The sequence below is a fragment of the Neltuma alba genome, unplaced genomic scaffold, assembly GCF_004799145.2.
Source record: "Neltuma alba isolate B1F8T4 unplaced genomic scaffold, ASM479914v2 tig00011893_pilon, whole genome shotgun sequence".
Lineage (NCBI taxonomy): Eukaryota > Viridiplantae > Streptophyta > Magnoliopsida > Fabales > Fabaceae > Neltuma > Neltuma alba.
In genome coordinates this window covers 203804-210097 of record NW_021636491.1, presented here as the reverse complement: position 1 = coordinate 210097, position 6294 = coordinate 203804, and the positions used below count along the sequence as shown (strand labels likewise).

General features: G+C 40.4%; 1 pseudogene; it reads right to left on the bottom strand.

The window, feature by feature from the left end:
• Positions 1-320: 320 nt before the first annotated feature.
• LOC114719091 (scarecrow-like protein 15) lies at positions 321-1672 on the bottom strand (annotated as a pseudogene).
• Positions 1673-6294: the final 4622 nt, after the last annotated feature.

Below are 6294 nucleotides of genomic sequence, written 5' to 3'. Positions count from 1 at the left end.
TTGGAACATTTCTAAAACACATACAAGCAATCTCAATTGGTAAACAGCAACCCAAAGTTGATCGCGTACGCTTCATTAGACTAGGTAACGCACCAGAACTAGCGAGTCATATATGCCAATGCAACAACGGATTTTTGTTTTAGCTCATCCCTAACCAAAGAATCCACCCGTTTTCTACCATCCCAAGGAGAGGCAAAAAAAAACAGGAGAGAGAGATGAGAGAGAGAGAGAAAGGAACAGAAAATGGCTGTGATGACATAAACAAGTTATATATGTTTTGTACTTTTCAAGGCTCGTTTTAATAACCACCTAAACATTATTCACCCCCCACCTTTGATTTTTCCATAAACTAATTATTAACTGATACTTGATCAGGCTACTGCCATTAATTATAACCTTGTGTTGTTCTCAGAGTTACGTTGTCCTAACATCGCCATGCTGACGTGGCAACCATGGCCCGCTCGTGCCAGCAGAGAACCAGCTCGGCATGGTCGTTCGCCACCTGGAACCCTCGAATCTGAACTTTGGCCAGCAAGCACTCGGCTTGGAAATCAGCAAACTGCTCAACTGCACCGGCCTCATTTCCGGCCCCGTAAAACACCTCCCTCCATGGCGACACCATCCTTCCGGCTCCTTCCACCGCCGCCATGATCTGCGGACGCAGCAGAAGCAACTCGATTCTTTAACCCAGTCGCCTCCTCCCCCCACTGCGGTTGACGCATCCAACGACTCCAGCATCATTGAGTAGAACTCCAAGCTGTTCACCACCCCCGACGGAACGACGTCGTTGCGGACGCCTCCGTCCACCCTTCACCATCTACAAATACCACCACACATCGGGGAAATCCTTCGAACGTCGGACAAAAACGCAGCCATGTTGTTGGTCGAACCGAGACGGCGGAATATGGAAGGAGATAATAGAACAGCCGACTTCTCTCCGTCCATGAACTTGACAGCCTTGAACGACATCGTCTCGAAGTGCGCAGAGGCACCAAACTCGACTTGACTCGGATCCTGAGCTCAAGAGCGAACTGGTTCAGGTTCTCTCGTATCAACTTGCACTCGGCGGCGTATTCTTCCGGCACCAAGGCTGTGATTCGGAGTAGTGGCAAGTTGATTTTACACGATTCAGCCTTCTCCGCGATCTCCTTCATCAGCGAAGCGTACTGAATTCCGAGGCCGATGTCGAAATCGATGACGTGCACAAAGGAAGATCCATGAAGAGCTTCGAGGAGTGCTTGGTTGGTGGTGAAGATGGAGAACATGGGTATTGGAGAGATACCAGAAAACGCCTTGAAGGTTTTTGATGCTCTGCACGATTTCCAACAGTGAAGAAACGCGAGGAGTATGGTTCGACCCGAGAGAGAAGAGATTGGAGGGCTTCTTTGAAATAAAACGCAGCTCTCTGGAGAGGCTTTCCGACGGGAGATCGTAGCCTCTGATTAAGCCTGTCCAGTATAGCCTGGGCGAGATGCAGCTGGTTCGAATCAAAGCAATCCGCTGCACGGATAAGCAAGTCAATCAATCAATCAAAACCGTTGCTACTCCAATTGCTGTTAGGGTTGAACTCGTAAACCAAATGATCCAAACCGTTGACACTGTATCCCAGATTTTGATTGGAGTAAATATCAGAGAGGTTGAAATCCCAGAAGCGTGATCGAACAGTGCGGGGTCATGTGAAGGAGGGAACTCAGGAAGAATGGGGACCTGAGGCTCACATGGATTTGGCTGAGGAATACTCTTCAAAGAAGTGTCATGTAAATCCAAGTCCTTCATAATGGAATCCCAATCCAGACTGTGAAACGCATGCTCGTCCACCTCGGCAGGTCTTCCTCCGGCGGCTTGGACACGGACTCAATAACGGCAGAGTGATCCCGTGGAGGGCTAGGGCTCCGGCAGAGGTCGAGAACCGATGTGGGTTCGTAGCACAAAGAAGGGTTAATAAGGGAAGGGCTCTGGAGAGAATATTTAGGTTTGTGTTGGTGGAGGTAGAGGTGGTGGTGGTGGTGTTTGTGTTGTTATTGTTGTTAGAGAGAGAGGGTTTAAGGGATGCCTGTGGGGATGAAGAAACGGGAACTCTCATCGCTAAGCGAATAAGGAAGGAAGGACTGAAGGAGAGAGGCTAAGAAAAGATGATATACCTGTATGCTTCTAAATAGAGATGTTCTTTGAGTGGTTTTGGCAGTGAAAGTGAGGGGAGCAGCGAGGCTGCTTTTGTGCGTCGTGATGATGATGAGTGGTGGTGGTGGTTTAGTGGGTTTTTTTTTTTTTTGGGGGGGGGGGTCATCTCTTAGCTTTATCTGAGTTAGTGCATGTGTAAGGGGAGTTGTGGGGTTACATATCTGTGGGGGATGCCATGTGTGGGATCAATTAATAGGGTCAATGCATGGCCATATATATATATATATATATATATGCATAATAATCAACTTGTGTGCGTGAGCCACAACCCTTTCTATCTCCATGAACCTTCAAGTTGAAGCCTCTAATAGCTTTAACCCTCAACCTTTCGTCTTTTCGCTTGCTTTTTTGTTTTTGGCCCTTTAATTTTCCCATCTCTTCAAAGCAAACCTTTTTTGCGAAATGATTAAAGTCCGAATTAAGCATAGTTCCAGTTGCTCAGTTATAATTATCAAATGAGGCCTTTGATAAAACTGTAGCATCAGCTTAATTCGATCGTACGTACCAAATATTCATATTTCAAATTCTAATTACCTAGCCTTATTTGAAAAAACTAATAATATCTAGGACGCTGAACACTGTGCACACCATAAAAAGTTTTCTTTAGTATTCATCTCTTTTTAGAAACGAAGAATTTTTAGAAGGGCTTCATGGATATATATATAACCCTTTGGCAAAATATTCATTGGATCGGGAAGCAAATTCCAGGCTCCATACTCAAATGAAAACCAAATAGAGTTAATTTCACATTAAAAGAATTCATATCTTCTAGAGTTACGTTCAAAGCTTTTTTTTGTTTGTAAAGTTGGTAAAAATAAGTGAACTACTTTTAGATATTCATCTTTGTTTTTAAGTAAACATTGCAGAGTGAGAAAGTTCAATCAGGCAGAATTAATGGGAAAGTTAAAACGTCAAAGGAGTGTTTGAATTGTGAAAAGACAAAAGAGTGAAATAATGAGCGTTAAAGTTGCAATAGTGAAGAGTGGACCCAGAAAAGGTTCTAAAATGAAGCCCAAGACAAGCGCACTAGCTAGCTAGCCAGCACCCTCCCAGTCCCATCTTTTTCTTTATGCCCTCCCCAAAAACAAAAGCTTTGGGAAAGGTCCATTATGATGAACTACTTTGTATGTTGGCATGCCTTCTCCTTCCTTTTCCTTTCTTTACCTCTCTCCCTCAACCCCCAAGGATCCACATCTAGCTAATGTGAAAAGGATCGATCGAACCACGTTAAAAAAAAAACACACACACAAAAGGAACTCCAATATTTGTTCACGAATCTTGGCTTTTTTGACTTCCTCCCCTATATTTTTAATAAAGTGGTCGATGGTCTTTATGAGCAGTAAAAATTGGTGGGATTCAGTATCTGTGTAATTGCAGATGATATATATATTACGTTAGGTTTGCCACTGCATGTTCCATTGAATCATATCGATTCGTATGAAGAAAGTTTCGTTAGCTTTATTCTTTTATGTGGAAACATACACCCAGTCCTGTTTTTCACGTTAGCTGGCTTTTGTTTTCCCTTCTCTGTTTGACATTTATTTCAACAATTCTTTTAGTTTAGAACTCAATGTCATTTCCGCCTCTGAGGGGATCCTTTCAAATTCATACAACATAGAATGCAGTTTAATTAAATATTAATTAAGGTTTTATATAAACGACATCTTAAACAATACTACCTCTGGTCTTAATTATAAGATCTCGTTTGTAGACTACGAACGAGATTTTATAATTAGGACTGGAAGTAATAATAAGAGTCATTGGTTTATAGAAATATACGTGCAAGAGCTCTTATTTATATATAAATTTTATTATTTCATCTGATGAATAAACTGTCTCTTCTCAGCTCTTTCTTTCGGCTGGCAAGGATCATAATGTATTACTAGATATATATTAGTAATCACCTACCTTTAAGTTTTGTTTAATTTATAATATGCACTCACGTGTCTTTTTATCGTTTGTATTGTAGGCTTTGTCATAAAATCTCTTAAAACCAACAGACTGTTGACTAAGATAGTAAACAGTCTTGTCTTCTTTCAACGTGGTTTAAGAATACTTTGAGTTACACAAAAAAATCTGTTTTTTTTAATCTAACAAATAAAGTGGAGGATGCTCGTGTTGCTCACTTTGTGAAAGAAGCTCCCTCCCATGATCTTCACTCAATATTTGTTAATTGACTAACACATGAGTGACTTAATTGAATGAAGATCGTATTTGTCATTTCTCAGGAATCAGACATATGGATCGTTCACACTCGGAAACAAAAATTAACATAATTTTCTGCGATTCAAGCCGCAGAATCACCCTTTTAACACAGTGGACTCCTCCTTTAATCAATATTCCTCTAATTAATTAATTTAAGCGGGGCCTAACGCTTGACGTGGAACCCTGACGTGATTAGTCAGGGCCGACTTTTCGGTGGACCCCACAGGAGGGGCCCTCTGTTTGTTTTTGTGTTTTGTCGGATATGCATCATGTATGGGCGGGTTAAATGGACAAAAAGGGAGTGTGGAGCACGCTCCAAGAGCTGCGGTGAGGGGAGAGGAATGGAATATGTTCGGAGTTGGGAAGGGCCAATGATCTGTGACAGGCGACAGGGCATCCAATTTGATGTGTAGTCCGTTCGTCCGTCTCCAAGTTACGTGCCTCATTTTTCAATTACGTACCTCACACTCACACGACCTCCTCATTATTTCTTTTTCATTTTTTTAACAAAATTACAAATTTAGACACCATAACTGTTTGATACATAAAATAAAATCAAAATAAAAATTGTATATGAAATCCTGTTCAAAAATTTAATTGGTTAAAAAAATTTAAATTTGAGTACATCAACCATGATCTATGAGTACAATTTTTCTTCTGCTGTGTATAACATATCTTTCGCTGTATGCGAGTAACTTCTGTATTAATAATTATTACATATCACTAAGGATATATTACACACAACGGGGAAAAAAAGTTGCACTCACAAATTATGGATGCACTCGCTCAATTTAATCCTTTTAAACAATTAAATTTTTAAATAGAAACTCCCGTATGCATATGCTTTGGCCATATATGAAATAATGGAAGATGCAGCCCATGCTTTGTTGATGAGGGAGAAGCTTAGCAGAAAGTTAGGCCTCCTGAAATTAAAAAGCGTCTTTATGTCCATTTGCTATGTCTGGGAAGCATAATACTCCTCTGATCCTAAATATAAGACTTATTTTATAGTGTAATTTATACTACATGTATGCAAGAATATCATATCAATCAGTGACCAATAGTACAAACAAAAGTCTGTATATTTTTTTGACTCTTGCATGCATGTAGCACACTTTTTTTTTAAAATCAATTTCCTATATCTCATTTATAGATGTGCTCCACAATCATCGGCTTTTAATGATTAATTTTTATTTTTGGGCACCAAATATATACACATTTTTCAATGAGAATTTGAACTTTAGTTTATTACACTGTGAAGAACTAGTTTGCCCATTCTTCCAAAACACAGCACTGATTGATTGTCTCATATCTATTTATGCCGTCGTCTTTTCCGTGGTTCATGGGTAAACAACGCCTGGATCTGTCAATGGGCGCAAAGGATCCAATGCTGAAAATCCCAAGCATACGTGAGAGATATTTTCTTTCTTTTTAGTCAGCATGATAAAAAGAAGAGATCGGTAATTATGTGGACTTGTCGTCCCTCTTGTCAACGTTAAGTGTAATGTCTTATAGTATTCAAATTGCGTCATGCATTATTCTATGATATAGTAAAACGGAGGAGAATATATATATATATATATATATATATATGAATATGAAGATGAAGTAGAGATGGGGAGGGATAGAGGGAAGGGTTTGGGAGATACTTAAGGATTAAGGATGGGATATGGAAGAGAGAAGGAAGAAAAGAAAAGAAGAACACGAAAGAGACGCGGGTAGGGAGTGGGAAGCTTGAAGAACACAAAAGAAAGAGAGAAGAGAGATTCCATGTTTCATAATTCAAAAAAAAGGTGAGTCCGCATTCACTCGCAAAGTTAAAAGCAGCCCTAGCGCCTGTTTCTTCACAAGTGGCCCCATTTCTCCTCTTTCATATTTTTGGGCATCCTATTGTCACCGTCCTTCCCA